Here is a 16669-nt window from a genome sequence, read left to right on the forward strand (position 1 = left end):
ATACTTAATACAGTAACTGATGTATAGTTCAACTCAACGAATATTGGTTAGGATGGATGGATGGATAAAATACTCAAACATTTTACTCTGTTTACCTAATACTGAGTTATTCTTTACTATAGATTTTCCTTTATAATGTATTAATGACAATAGAATAACTAAGAAATCTGTCAATGAGAGATTTATTTTTCAGTTCTGAATTATATATGATGTTAGGCCTAAACGTGGGGGGAATCTAACAACGGGTTAAATTTCTGAATTGAAGCAGCAGATGCCTATAGATTTAAATGTTGATTGAATTTAGCTGCTGCTGCTATGAAATTATTAGCCCTCGGTGGTGGTCTCGCCTACATACTTTATTTTGGCTCTTTTGGAAGCTACAAAGCTATTTATTGTTAATGAGGGAATAAAGTGAGAAAACAGATTAGTGAGTAGATTAGCGAATTTTTTAAAGAAGTCTAATCTTTGTTAAACAATAACAGGTTATGATTTAATGCATTCAGTTCTCACTACTTTGTGACAAAATTTTTGCTATTAACACAGCTTTGTTTCATTACATATCCCTTCTCTAATATAAACATTTCATCTATCATAATAATACTTTTTGTTTAAAATCCTCTGCCAAGGACATTTTTTCCTCACCCATTGCAGTTTAATAGTGTGTTTCTAATCCTACAAAGATAATTCTTTGAAATAAACAATTCCCATATTCTTTCTCTGAGATATTTGATCTATTGGCTTGTCATTCAGAGACTATTATCTCGTAATAAACCTGTGATGAATAAGATAAACTTAAATGTTTTAAAATCAATGTTTCTAAATACAAACTTTCTAAATAAAGTCTGTGAGGTTTAAAAGTTCCTTAGCATGCTCAAATCTCTTATCTGCTAAAATTTTACATCCTCAGTTTAAAGAAAAGAATATCACCGTCTCTATCCCCTGTTGATCTTATTTTGGGGTTGATGTATCTTATGACTCTAAGAAAATGGAAATATCTGCATATGGAGAAGGTACACAAAGGTCCTTCAGAAATCACAGTACCACTGAAGTCAAATAAGATGATAACTCAACAAACAAATAAGAGATAATGAAGATTGTAGTAAATTTATTTCAGGCTTTTAGCCTGTGTCCATGGTGGTTCATCATTGTTCAGTTTTATATATTAAGATTCAGCTTACCTTCCCCAGAAAGCTTTCTTGGATACCCCCAGTCAAATTGATGTGCTATTCTTTTGAATTCCTCTGTGTCTTCATTCTTGACTCTCTTAAAATACTACTCATTCTGCTTTATGTTTCAGCAATTTGTATAGAATCAGTTTCCATTTTCCAAGCACATTATCTTCCAGTGTTCATTTAAAAACCACTTGTTTGGGAGTCCAAAGTACTTATTTCCGTATAACTAATCATACAAGTGATGTTCCTATTTTCTTTTTAGTTCTATTTCTGTCTGATCTAGTGCTAATAGAAATATTTCAAATATGCCTCCATTAATGACATTGTTTCTTCAAGACAGACCAATTCTATTATAAGGAGCAAATTTCATAGATTCTAGACTTACATTTGCCTGGATTGTCTTCTACTTATTAGCCATTTGATATTAAGTAAACTGTGCAAATTTGTGCCTGAGATTTCTCATTTGTTAAATAAAGATAATAATTATATTTCTGGTGGCTGTAGTGAAGATTAAATGAGTTCATATATGAAAGCTGCTTTGGTGAATGCTATTTGACATAGTAGGAGGTATATAGATTTGTTTGTAGATGTTATTATTGTTATTTTTATTAAAATTTAGAGGATCAGGAACCTGTCTGCTCACACACAGGCATGTTTGAAAATGGAAACAGGCAGCACATTTTAGCAGTTCACCTTCTCAAAACAGGATAGATGCTTGAATCATAGAACACAGTCAGAAAAAATCATAACTACCTACCTAGAGAAAAGGCTTTTTTTCTACCTGTATTTTCAAAGTGAATAAAAATGAAAACAAGATACCATAATCACCTGCACCTCATTACAAAAATGAAATTAAGGTAAAAATAACAATGATTATTATTGATATCATTTGTTGAGCCCCTAGTATGTGCCAAGCATAAAAGGAATGGCTTTCTATGTTATCTTCATATGATCCCATTACAAAAGAAACTGATGGCCAAGGAGGCAAAGGTCTCTCACAGCTAATGAGTTAGAGCAAGGACTCCAACCTAAACCTTTCTGACTTTCAAATTCTATGGTATTTTTACTCTACCAAAGATGGAACTCTGAGCCAAGTCCAAAAGTGCTTTACAAATTAATATTTACATATTCCAATGTCTTTTTTATGATTTTTGTCTCTTAAGAAATCTACCTGGCTCTTTTCAGTTCCATCTTCTCCATATTGTCTACAAAAATTTTTAAGACATGATGTGTACAAAAATATTGTAAGACATGTTGTCAAACACTTGGGTGAAGCTCAATACACTTTATTTAGGGTATTAGATTTCATCAGTATTTCCTAAATTGTCTTTTCCTCCAATTATTTAAGATCACCAGCTAGTGAGCTAGTTGTTTCAGGGCATTGCCTGAAAGAAAGAAGAAATTCCTTCCTTTTGTAGTATGTGAGTGTTATACATCAGTCCTGAATGTAGCCATCTAACACAAAATATATATTTTTTAATTTTATTACTATTATACTTTAAGTTTTAGGGTACATGTGCACAACGTGCAGGTTTGTTACATATGTATACATGTGCCATGTTGGTGTGCTGCACCCATTAACTCATCATTTAGCATTAGGTATATCTCCTAATGCTATCCCTTCCCCCTCCCCCCACCCCACAACAGGCCCCACTGTGTGATGTTCCCCTTCCTGTGTCCATGTGTTCTCATTGTTCAGTTCCCACCTATGAGTGACAATATGCGGTATTTGGTATTTTGTCCTTGCGATAGTTTGCTGAGAATGATGGTTTCCAGTTTCATCCATGTCCCTGCAAAGGACATGAACTCATCATTTTTTATGGCTGCATAGTATTCCATGGTGTATACGTGCCACATTTTCTTAATCCAGTCTATCATTGTTGGACATTTAGATTGGTTCCAAGTCTTTGCTATTGTGAATAGTGCCGCTATAAACATACGTATGCATGTGTCTTTATAGCAGCATGATGTATAATCCTTTGGGTATATATCCAGTAATGGGATGGCTGGGTCATCCAGTGGCGCAATCGGTACTTACGTAACACAAAATGCTTAACTTTTCACTCTTGCCAAAAAAAAAGAGCTTTCTTGTTTAATGTATCCTTCATCCCTTAAATATTTTAACATTTATTTTTGATATGTATATTATGTGCAAAACATATTGTACATATATGACATTTAGTCCTCACAGAAAACCTGAGGTCTGTACTTTATCTCCATGTTAGGATGAGGGACCTGAGAACTAGAGAAATGAAATATCTTGCCACATCACACAAGAATTCAAACCCAGGTGAAACTTCAGAGACCTCATTCATTACTTTATTTCTAGGTGGTTCCTGATTGACAGAATCAAAACCATCTAACTAGATGGCAAAAGAATCAGGTTTCCATTATCCTGCCAGTTCCTCCTTAAGTGTCTATGACTGTAAACTTTTTAAAAGGAGGGTGTATGTCTTTTTGCTCATCTTCGCATTTCCCACAATGTCTATACATTGAAACCATAGACGCTTAATCAATGGCTGATTGAGAATGTTAGAGGGTATTTAAAATACTGTTGATGCTGAATATCCTAGTCTTCAGCTAGTGGTTCATAGCATTTTGCCTTGGGGACATTGACCAAGGTTAGTCAATTTGGTTAAGTGAGCTGTCTTTGTCATGTAATCATCAGTGTCACTTTTCATAATTGGATCAAGCTAATGATAGTCAGAAACTGTTAAAATGTCTGCATTTGGAAATATGTGGGGTGAACATAACAATACTGTGGGTTCTATAGCCAAATGCTTTGCTTGTTTTGGAAAGGGCAATTTAATTTGTTATAAATAACATTTGATTAAATGCTATGCAGTATCATGTTTTAATATAAGAACGAGTGCCAATGCTTATAAATGTTTTCATGTAAGTAGGACTAGTCTGGAATTTTATTAAATCTTTGAGTTTCAACAATTAAGAAAATCAGAAATAGTAAGATTTCTTTAGATGATTTTAAGAATTGTTTGTGAAGTTCTGAGTAGCACTAGTTTGGAGACATAAACCAGATCTTCTAACTAAGGCATACCATTAAGTGAGCCTGTTTTTAGTTACTTTTAGTAAAGAAGTAATTAGCATTACACGTAGCAGGAACATATTCAGGTATCTAAAAGAGATCTGTGATTACAGTATTAATTTGACAGTCCCAGGTAAAGAACAAGTTAATCTAATTAAGGGAAGGTTAATTGTGTATGTAGACTGTATGGCCAGAAGAAGAAAGCTCAGCAGGATGTTCCCAGAGCATTTCTGCTTGAGAGAGTCACATTTGTTCATTCAAGGGTAGTAAAAAACCTTTATACTATATATACAGCATTTAAAGAAGGACTTATTGAAATGATTTACTAGCAATTCAATGTAGAAACAACAATATGTAAAATGTAATGACTTGTATGGAGGTTGACTAAATGCTTTTCAGCTCTAAAAGCCTATAGTTGTAATGACTCTTCATAAGTAGGCTTAGAGTTTGTCAATATGTCTACACTTATATGGTCAGAGAATATTAGAACTAAAATAGGCTGTAAAGACCCCAGGCCATGATTTGTACATGACAAATTTAAACCCAGAGAAGGCAAATGCCCTGCCCAAGATAATAAGAGATATTTGGTAGTATATCTGTGATTCAAATCATTTTTATTCTGTGTTTAAAACCACATCACCCTTTGATAGAAAGAAGGAAAGAAAAAAGGAAAGAAGGAAGGAGGAAGTGAGGAAAAAGAGAGAGAAAAGAAAAGAAAGAAAGGAAGAAAGAGAAGGAGCGGAGAGGAGGAGAGGAGGAAAGAAAAAGGCAGGCAGGCAGGAAAACTAAGGCAATTAAGGCAGAAAGACTAAGGGAGGTCACAGTTCAATCTTTTTGTAGGCTACTTTCCTGAAACACACACACACACAGTCAGCCACACTCTGATTAAACTAAACATAAACCTCACTTTCATTATTGAGTAGCTGTAATTACAAGAAAAGTCTTCCTTATATTGATACAAAAGCTACCTGCCTTTTTTATCCTTAGTCTTCTATTTCCTATGCAAAATATCTGTAGTTCCTTCACCATTCCTATTAGATGGGTTTCAGATATTTCATCATCTGATCTCTCTTTCCTAGCACATCGATAAAATATTTCATGTTTCAAATTGATGCCTATAATTAAATACCATGTATCAAATAGTGTCTGGATACCATCATAGGCATGTGCATCTCTTCATTTGGCCACTATACTTTTAGCTTTTAAAATTAATTCAGTCTTTTATATGTTTTAAGATGCCGTTATCAAACAACTAAAGTACAAAGCCATTTTTATATGGACTACTATAAATAGGGGCCTCTTAAGCTGATTTTTAAATTGATTTGTTTACGTCCATCATTTTCAAGTCAAGATTGATAGGATTAAGCATTAACAATTTGCTTACCGTAATTTTTTTTGCTCACCATAATTATTTTTAAAAGATCATCAGTTTGGATTGTTTGAATTAATCAAGCATTAGACATAATCATTTTAAAATTAAGTTTAATTTGAGTTCATAATGACAAAAAACAAATTTTAAGATAGTTATGCTATAATATATTTTCTAATTATGCAATATATTAATGAGTGTAAAGTATAAATCTTTCACACTAGTTTTAGTCAGTACTTATCAGTTCACTTCTAAAAATAGAAGCTAAAAAACAATTAGGGTCGTGATATGGTTAGGTTTTATATCCCCACCCAAATCTCATCTGGAATTGCAATCCCCATAATCCCCATAATCCCCACATGTCAAGGGAGAGGCCAGGTGGAGGTAATTGAATCACGGGGGCAGTTTCCCCCATGCTGTTTTCTTTTCAGAGTGAGTTCTCATGAGATCTGATGGTTTTATAAGGGGCTGTTTTCCCTTCACTAGGCACTTCTCCTTCCTGCTGCCTTGGGAAGAAAGCATCTTGCTTCCCCTTCACCTTCCACCATGATTGTAAGTTTCCTGAGACCTCCCCAACCATGCTAAACTGTGAGTCAATTAAACCTCTTTTCTTTATAAATTACCCAGTCTTGGGCAGTTCTTTATAGCAGTATGAAAATGAATTAATACAAGTGGGCATTAGGATATACAGACAGAAAAAACTACTAAGATAGATAGATAGATACTCATAGGACATATTTTGACCATCTAACCATCTAGAACTGAATTCCATTAATGTCTTTATCTGTTTTGTGCTGCTATAACACAGTACCCCAGCATGAGTAATTTATAAAGAATGGAAGTTTATTTGACTCATGGTTCTGGAGACTGGGAAATCTAAGATCGTGGCGCCAGCATCTGGCAAGGGCCTCATCCCATGGCAGAAGGGAAGAAGGTGGAAGTGATTTCATGAGACTGAAAGAGTAAATGGGGACAGAACTTATTCTTTCATCAGGAACCCATGCCCATGATAATTAAACCACTTCTACTATAACAGCATGAATTCATTCATGAGGGCAGAGGCCTCATGGCTTACTCACCTCTTTAACGCCCCAACTCCCAACACCATTACATTAGCAATTAGGTTTCAACATGAGTTTTAATGGAGACATTGAAATCATAGCAATTAACATGGGTCTATTTTTAAATATCTCTCATCTTAGTTTAGTAATCAAGTTGGAAATTACCTAATAAATGGACAAAAAGGAAGAAAAGCACCTAAGTAAAGAAGATTAGAAGAAAGTGAATGGTTTTTAAGCCTGCATAGAACTATATAGATAGAGACTGACTCCTAACTCCTCCTGAGAGTGACCTTAATGGTCAAATCATCAATGATTATGTTCATGAAAAGTTAGATACCTCTTTCTAGAAATAAATGACCAAATAAATAAGCTGAATTAATTCAATCACATTCAATTATAGGCGGCAGAGTGTAGAACCAGAACAATTAGACCAGCAAGCTGACAACCTACTTACATATCAAGCCCTTAAGTTTATCTGCCTCATGCTCTTCAACTATTTTTCTACTTATAGGCTATGGAAAGATGAAGGATGAAATATCAGAGTAGCAATGTGAGATTGCTGAATTATTAAATTTTGGTGCTTGGTAGCTGCACATTTGTTATTCTGAGGGAAGGAGTTGCAGACTCAGCTATAGAAGATTACCTAGAAGTTGAGTTCAAGAGTGATATAGAAAAGACTTTGTGCTTCTTTCTTTCTTTTTTCAGGCCTACAGACTTGGGGCATTAAGTTATACCCATTGCATATGGCTCCGCATTTATAATATGAGTTTTTGCTAGTCGATGACTCATTTTCCAAATACTCAATGATGTGAGCCTGGAGGTACCTAGCATGAGCTGTGCTGACCATGGGGAGAGGTACTTGGGCCAGTAGAAATAGGGAGTAATACAATAGGATCACACAAAGAAGAGTCTTCCTCAAAACAAATAGTATATTTTTGAGTCCTAAGCTTATAAGAATTGTTAAAACTGTCTTTTTTTTTTTTTTTTTTTTTTTTTTTGAGACAGAGTCTCACTCTGTTGCCCAAGCTGGAGTGCAGCAGCGCAATCTCGGCTCACTGTAACCTCCATCTCCCAGGTTCAAGCGATTCTCCTGCCTCAGCCTCCCGAGTAGCTGGGATTACAGGCACCCACCATCATGCTCAGCAAATTTTTTTGTGTTTTTAGTAGAGACGGGGTTTTACTGTGTTTGCCAGGCTGGTCTCGAACTCCTGACCTCGTGATCCACCTGCCTTGGCCTCCCAAAGTGCTGGGATTACAAGCGTGAGCCACCGTGCCCAGCCAAGAATTATTAAAACTATCTTTTGTACGATTGACAAACATGCCCTGTATGATCTTATATAATTTATTAACAAAGATTTTAGTGGTTAATTGTTCTTGTGATGAACAGGGTAACATTAAAGACAATGTTTTACAAAAATCTTGTCTTAGTTCACTTTGGCTGTATAAGAAAATACCTTCGACTGGGTGGCATATAAACAGCAATTTATTTTTTATAGTTCTGGAGGCTGAAAGTCTAAGACCAAAGTGCTGGCAAATTTGGTGTCTGGTGAGGGGTCATTTCCTGGTTCATAGATGGGGTCTTCTGGCTATGTCATATAGTGGAAAGGGGAAATCAGTTTTCTGGGTACTCTTTTATAATGATATTAATCCCATTCCTGAGGGCTTCATCCCATGACCTAATCACCTTTCAATGGCCGCACTTCATAATTCCATCACACTGGTGATCAGGCTTCAGATTATGAATGTTGGGTGAGACAGAAACATTCAGTCCAAAGCAAATCTCACGGTCTTAAAAAAAAGAAAATCATTAGCACATTAAATGGTTCCAAATTTATAAAAATAATAACAATTTTTAAAATTACTTCTAAATCTGATCCTAAATTTTTCTAGGCAGAATTACATTTTTCAATCACTTTTTGAAATATTAGAAATCACTATAGTTATTAAATAAGATTATGAAATCTCTTATGTAATATCCTTTGTTGGAAACAGTTGTTTACAATTTACTTAGGAGAACATATTACACAGTTTAAAACCATAGTAATGCTGAGATAGCATTTATGTATATCTAATATCTTCACCTCAATCACAAGGATTATGCCCCTGAAAACCCTTAAGGCAGATAAATGCACACATTTGGAATAACATAACTTATAAGGTTATATTTGAGCCAATAGGAGTATGTATAAATTATTTACCTTGATTAAAATAAAAGTATGTAAGCCTAGTAAATAAAAGCATAGTTGTGATGATTTTTATCTCTTAAATGGGTAATTGTGGAAATGCTCAAAGTCCCTTTTTTCATTCATCTATTTATTGAATATTTATTAATCAGTCACTATTCTAGATGATGGAGAGACAAAGATACAAAAAATGATACCTGCCCTCAAGGAGTTCATGATCTGTTAGATGGAGACAACAGGAAAGCAAATAAGTATTCTATATAATGATTTTTTTTCCTGTTGGTAATGTTTTATTTGGGGGGGCTGTATGGTATAAACAAATATATTTCTGTTTCATAGTTCAAACTATTTTTTCATGCAATATACTTCTCATAGTATTTTTTAAAGATACTTAACTCCCTCATTATCATGGAGGTTTAATTGCCTAGAAGATACATGTCTATGGAATCTCTCATTGTCTGAGGCATTTGCAATTCTTTTTAAGGTGAAATTGTGCGTAGGCTAACATAAGAGCATGCCGGTAGGAGCGAAAGTGGGCCAGACACTGCAGATATTGGGATACAGTGTTGAACAAGAACACATTAGAGTAGGGGAGGCCAATGGTAGGGAGAAACAGGCAAAGTATCGGGTATATTAGATAGTGATGAGCAGAGGTGAGATTTAAAATAGAGTCATGCTTTGTGTAACAATGGTCCATGGTCAACCATGGACTGCATATACAGCGGTGGTCCTGTAAGAGCATACTAGCATATTTTTACTGTACCTTTTCTATGTTTAGATATGTCTAGATACACACATGCCATTGTATTACAGTGGTGTACAGTATTCAACACAGCAGCATGCTGTACAGGTTTGTTGCCTAGGAGTAATAAGCTATACCATATAGCCTAGGTGTGTAGTAGGCTATACCATATAGCTACACTGGTAGGCTATAATTAGTAAGTTTTTGTAAGGACACTCTATGATGTTTGCACAATGATGTAATCACCTAACAACATATTTACCAGAATGTATCCCCAGTGTTAAGTGACCCATGACCCAACCAGTAGAAATGGATACCAACCCATCATAATAGACACCCAGCTACACAGAATGGAAGTTCATTTCACTTGCTGAATACCAGACTTGAAATCAGCACTATTAGGACAAGATAAAGTAGGGAAATAAAATTAAAATATTGAGTAAGGAGAATATTCAAATTTTGAACTGAGTAGGTGACTTTTGAGTCAAACTCTGAAGAAAGTAAGGAGTGAGTCATGTAGATATTAGGGGGAAAATATTCTAGATAAGGAAAGAGCAGGTGCAAAGACCCTAAGGAGGGAGCTTACCTAAAGCGAGGAACAGAAGGCCTCACGTGTCTGGAGTGAAAGTCTGAGGAGAGTCAGGAGGAAAAGATGACTGAGAAATAAACGAAGGCCATGTTAGCTGCTGGTAAGAACTTTGGCTTTCATTCTGAGTGAGATGATCTCTCATTGAATATTTTGAACAGAAGATGATGTTTCACTGAATATTTTGGACACGATCGAATCTGTATTTTAAGGGAATCATTTAGGCTTGAGTTAGAACTGAATAAATGGGGCAAAAACAGTGCCAGGTGCAGGATAAAGGCTATTAGAATAATACAGGCAAGTACTGGATAAGTTGATGGCTTTGGGAGTCAGAGAAATGGTTAAATTCTAGATAGGCATTGCTTAGAGCTACCTGGATGTGCAAATCAACCAGATGGGAGGTATAGAGGAGAGGGGTCAAGAATGACACAGACTAGAAAAACCAAGTGCCATCTATATGCCAAACCCTTTGCCAGCACCTAGGGAACATACAGAAGAATGAGAAGACATAGCACATCTATCATGAATAAGCCAATTAAATAAACAATTATAGGAGAGTGCAAATATTTCCAAAACATGGGAAACACAGAGCCCGAGATAATGCTGCTTAATCTAGGTCCAAACGGGCAAGGGATCACTTCTCCAGAAAATGAAAGTGAGTAAAGGGTTAATCAGATTTATTCAGGTAAAGAGAGGAGGTAGAGAAGAGATAAAAATAGTTATATTTATACATGCCTGGATCCCAAACAGTTTACTCTTCTACTATCTCATTGTTGACTTTATTATTATGTTTCTTTAGGGAATGTACATTTTGCCACTGAAAGGAAATTGATTCAAAGGCTATATTCTTATACATTCCCTTTTTTGACAAATATTCATGCAGCACTCATTTTGTGTTAGGGTCTCTGTGCTGAGTGCAGAGGAATTTACTAGGATGAATTATATTTGTATCTTTTCCAAAAGAAGCTAAGATTATAACTAGCTCACTTAGAGAATACTTAGTGTACTAAGATATGCAGTAATTTATTCAAATCACTGGTACACTGGATTTGTAATACCATTTATACTGTGAGTTACCTGAATTACTAACTACACAACAGATTACCCTAAAGACATGCTTCTTGTTTTGGCCCTCCCTCTATAATATCCTTATCATCTATCATAAACAGCCTAGCTTATCATAATATTTGTTAAATAATGATTATGTCTTTCCAAATTTTAATCTTATTTTTGCTGCAGATCATTGAGACAGTAATGAAGAATTAATATACCTTTATATTTTGTGGAGATTTATTCTATGAACTTTCATTATAGAATCCATGCCAAGAGGCTGTTACATAATTGCTTCCGCTAAGGATTTTTCATATATATGTAAAATAATAATATTAAACCTAGTGGCACTTATAGAAGAGTAGTTTTTTCCTCATCAATATGTCTACCTGCAGTCTCTCTTCTCTTATAGAAAATACGCCCATAGAATTCTAATTCCTATCAATATATTTGACCTTGTGACTGCTTTCCACATATTCATGATTGTTTCCTCCAAACTTTCCATTTATGACAATCGTCTATATATTTGATGTCAATGCTTTCAAATTTAAGACCCCTTCAATCAGTTCCCGCATTTTTTCATGCTCTTTCTCTTTACTTGAAGAAGAAAAGCTCTTTTTTCTATTTCCCTGTGAAACCAAGCATAATTTTGTCCACATTGAAAAGAAAGACCAATAATGATTATAAATATAATCTAATTATATTTATATATAGTATAATCTTATAATCAGCAATACTCCATCCCATACCAGTTTTCCCTTCACATTTTGCAGGGAAAATGAATTGATCTGGCAACAAAGAAACTCAGAGTTATAGATCTGTGAAAGTTATTAACCTCTCAATGCCCCATTTAGCTTTTCCCATTCCACAAGAATGAATGATAAGCACACTCAACCCTTTTATGTTCTTCCTTAAAGCAGAGAGTTAACGAGAAACCAGCCCCTCTTGTTTTGACTTTCAATTTGTAATGTTTATATTTTTCTGAGAACATGGTACTGCTGCCCTGGTGGTACCACAATGTGGCAGGTGTTTCTTAAGCTTTCCTGGACAGCTGGGCCTATGATGTAGAGGAGCCTGTAACCCACATCAAGTTTCACTTCGTTTGAAAGCACCACAGCCACCACACTTGCATCTGGACTTAATTCCACAGATCCTGAGGCTGGCTCATTATCATTCTGGACCATCTTGCTTCCCTCCTACTCTCATTCTCCAGTCAATTGTTTTAAGACTGTTTTGGAAGTCTGGGGCTGAGAAATGATGAATTCTCAACTTACTCTCTTCCTACTTGTTTCTCTAGGTTGGATTGATCAATAAACACATATTAATTATATTTAGTGCATTCTTTTTGTCAAATCATCTTTTCAAAGCTTTCTGTTTTCTGAGCATCCACTTAACCACAGCAGAGAAACAGTGAAACTGCTTCTTTCCTTCCATTGAAAATTAGCCTTTGGCCTCAAGCCAAACTGCCTGGGCCGGCATTAATATAATTCACAACTGGAAGAAGACAATCAATTAATCAATACTATAATTTGGAACTGACCAAGGTAGTAACACTCGCAGCTATTAGACTCAACTGACTGACACCATTTAGGATTAATGAGGTAGCAAAAGCAGGAAAACCAAAGATTCATTTAAGGACTTTTTCCCTAAAATCAAACCACCCAATCTATTTTGTTATTTTATTTTTTTTCTATTCAGTGATGCCACAGTGAAATCTAACATAAGTAAAAATTTGAAGGACAAAGAACCTTATCCATCACAGTGATTTTGAACAAGAACTCTAATGAACATTTTAGGTATGGGTTTCAGAAAAAATAATTCAGCTTAGTGTTAGATTCTTCTGAGAAATCTAAACACAATGATCTAAAATTGCTCCTCTGGTGTTATTTTCGCATCTTTTGATCCAATTTTGTAATCACAGATTGGGATATTTATTGTTTGGATAAATCACCACCTTTTAAGTTGAAAAAAGTTTAATTTTCAGGAAAACTTCATGGGCTTAGTCTAGTTTAATCCTACAATAAAATAAATACAAATGAAGAAACACCAAAGATCTGTGGTGCTTACAAAATGACAAATATCAACCCCTTCTAATCCTTTATGGCAGAGCCATCAAATCTTGCAGTTCCAGGACAGGACAGGACTTTTCCTAAAACTGTTGGCTGAGTATTTGTAATGAAACATCATTAAGCTAACCAGGAAGTTAGTGCCTTTGTTGTTGCTGCTATTGATGTTGTTTTAGTTTTCTTTGGATTGGGCACACCTACGCTCTGAGACCTTAGACTACAGATGCCTTTTTAGAATGTGTTTAACCTGAAATTTCCAAAATCAGCCCAGGGGTATTAAACATGGTAGTAAATCTTTGTTTTCCAACAAGAAAGCAAAATACAGAAGAATCTCTTTTAACTTTGGCAAAACAGAAAGAAGGAATAACAAAGCTGCCTATGTGTATCACCATATATGTAAGGGGTATGATTTGACCAGCAACATAATGAAGTCTATATAAAGAGACTTTTTATAACCAGGGCCTACCTCATTTTTTAATTGGAAAATTTAGTATGGGATTTTCTCATTTAATCTCCTAACTTTAGCATGGCAAACTGAAGAAAAGTGCTTCAAATATAATCCTGGGATTTATATTTTCTTTCCAAATACTTACCGTCTATTCATTATCAAAAGGTCTTTGAAAATGTAAAAGTCCTCTTAGCATTGAATCAGAAACACTGAGTATAGGAACTTTAGTATGGCATAGAATTGGTTAGGAGTCAAGACATTTTTGTAGTATGACCTTTATATATATTACCTGTGGCGGTTTTTGAATTATATAAAGTGAAATAAAACTTTAGAAATATCATAAAAGTGTTTTATGAGAAAAGTTAAAGCCAAAAAGAGGCTCTATAAGATTTATTAAGCAAACAGTGTATTAGATAAGATGAGAAGGTTCAATTAGAAGGCTAATATAAATTTATGCAAATTGATTTCCACTGATAAAAATTTATATATACATTTTGTAGCACTCAGTGGTTATTTCTATGACAGAAGCATATTTTCTAGGTAAATGAAATTTCATGAAATAAAAAAGTATATATCCAAATTATTTTTTATTATACAGAGACAGGAGAGCATTAATTTTCATTCTACTTCACTACAAAAAAAAATATATAAATAATTTTTTAAAAAAAAATCTAAAAGACAGTACTTAATGCTTTTAACAGATAAATGATTTAAGGTCTTACTCAAATGTACCCTGTAACAAATAAACTGCTTTCTTCCTCTCAGAAAATAAAGCATGAAGTTGAAAATAGAATTATTATTATTTTTGTCTGTTGGCTTTTTTTCACTAAAAACATTAGCTAGTGCTTCTAAAGCTTACAAAGTTAGAGAACAAATATGTGGTGGTGTCTCAAAACAAGATAAATAGTCAAGTCAGTGCAAAAAAATCGTTTTTTAAACTATAAGTTTCGCTGCTTACTTGTTTGATTTCTTTATATTCAACTGTATTTTAAACAAAAGACATTTTGAGACAACCTGCAAAATGTATATAACACCATGGGATATTTTAATTTCAGTTTTATGCCATTGTATTTCAAAAAGAAATTAGGGTAGCTTTGAAAATGCATGCAATATACTAAAATAAAATAAAATTGCTAAAAATATATGGAAAAGGCAATAAAAATGAAACAAGGTTAAAAAGGCAAGATAAAAAAATGAATAAATGTTAGAAAAGTAAATTGAAGGTGGACAACATGGTTGCAGTGGTATTTTGTAGAGGATTTTATGTCAATCTAAACTGTCTAGAAGAAGGGTAAGTAACCTTTTACTGTAAAGGGCCATAGACCTTGTGGCCTATACAAACTCTTTGGCAACTAGTGAATTCTGCCATTTTAGCAAGAAAAGAACCGTACACAAAACATAAGTGAATAGGCATGGCTGTGTTCCAATAAAACTTTATTTAGAAAAGAGGCAGTGGACCAGATTTAGCCCATGGGCGGTAGTTTGCCAAACCTTCTTCAGAATAAAGCAAAGGTGGAAAAAAAAAAAAAATCAGTTATCTGATTTTAAGATAAAAATCTACTCCACAGAAGGACTCCACAGAAAGATAGGTTTTCGTTGGCATGTGAGAGGGAGCTTTCTAAGGATGATCAGACGGTGGGCATTGTCAGTGCAATGTCTCTCCAGTAAATAAAATAGCATGTTTCATGCAGTGGCTGTAAAATGAGTTTAAAATTCAGGATAAAAATTAATTTTGCTTTTTTGTGGATGAAAACAATGAACTTTTCTCCTTATTTATTTATTTATTTAAGACAGAGTTTTGCTCTCATTGCCTAGGCTGGAGTGCAATGGCGCGATCTCGGCTCACCACAACCTCTGCCTCCTTGGATCAAGCGATTCTTGTGCCTCAGCCTCTCGAGTAGCTGGGATTACAGGCACGCACCACCATGCCCGGCTAATTTTTGTATTTTTAGTAGGGACAGAGTTTCTCCATGTTGTTCAGGCTGGTCTCGAACTCCCGATCTCAGGTGATCCACCCACCTCGGTCTCCCAAAGTACTAAGATTACAGGTGTGAGCCACCACGCCCAGCCCTCCTTATTTTTTTAACATGATATTATAGCAATAATATTTATGTTTTGGAATCATTTTTATTCCAAAGTTGGCTGTGCTGCTTATTTTGTCATCATTAGTAAATAGAAAAATCACACACACACACACACACACACAAACCCCATATAACATGTGAAGCAATACACCATCTTGCATTGCATTTAAAAAAACAAGAAGCACATCAGTGTTAAGAAATGGAAGAGTATTACTATGGTAATTGTGAAGAGAAAAAAAATGCAATCTGATAAGGATGACGGGCATTTAAACAAATATAATACAATAAAGGTTATGATATGAGGAGACATAGTTCTGATTTGGGCTCCCTGGTTTTGAATATCAGGTCCACTATTTGTCAACAATGTGACCTTTAGCATATTCTTTAACCTCTCTGGGCTTTAGTTTTTTTTCTCACTGAGTTGAAATGATTAAGTAAGATAAGACTTAGTACTGTGCACACAGTACTTAATACTTACTTAACTCAGCTAAGAGCGTATATTGCAAAGTGAGGTTCTGAGTTGTTAGGAAAGTTTTCAAAAATAGGTGGTGGCTTTGGTCCAGCTATATGACTCTTATAACTATAGGTAGTCTTAAACCTCTTACAACTATAAGTAGGTTGTTTTTTTTTGGAGTTTTTTGGAAGGAGGGGTTTTGAAGATTTCTTTTGGGAGAAGGTATTTTGTGAATGCCCTCCTTCTCCAAACTTACACACAAACTCCAAGGTGTTTTTAAGAAGACCAGTGAGGGACCATAATCTGTGTCCTTTCAAATTACAGGTTGTAGTGAACTAATATCTGAGCTAAGCCTAAGAAGTCTACAAGCAAGAAACTGGCTAACATGGTCTGTTGCAGCAGAGGAGAGGG

The 16669-nt window shown here is 34.8% G+C and overlaps 1 protein-coding gene across 40 annotated transcripts in view; it reads left to right on the forward strand.

Annotated features, from left to right (window-relative positions):
* PTPRD (protein tyrosine phosphatase receptor type D) overlaps positions 1-16669 on the forward strand; it is a 2308100-nt gene that overhangs the window by 1431800 nt on the left and 859631 nt on the right. For 2 of the 40 annotated variants that reach the window (XM_055092142.2, XM_055092138.2), the window contains one exon: positions 6071-6136. The exons of the other annotated variants lie outside the window; for them this stretch is intronic. The gene's annotated coding sequence lies outside the window, so the exon portion shown is untranslated. The remainder of the gene's footprint in view (positions 1-6070; positions 6137-16669) is intronic. 40 annotated transcript variants of the gene reach the window in all.

Source organism: Pan paniscus, chromosome 11 (assembly GCF_029289425.2).
Source record: "Pan paniscus chromosome 11, NHGRI_mPanPan1-v2.0_pri, whole genome shotgun sequence".
Taxonomy (NCBI): Eukaryota; Metazoa; Chordata; class Mammalia; order Primates; family Hominidae; genus Pan; species Pan paniscus.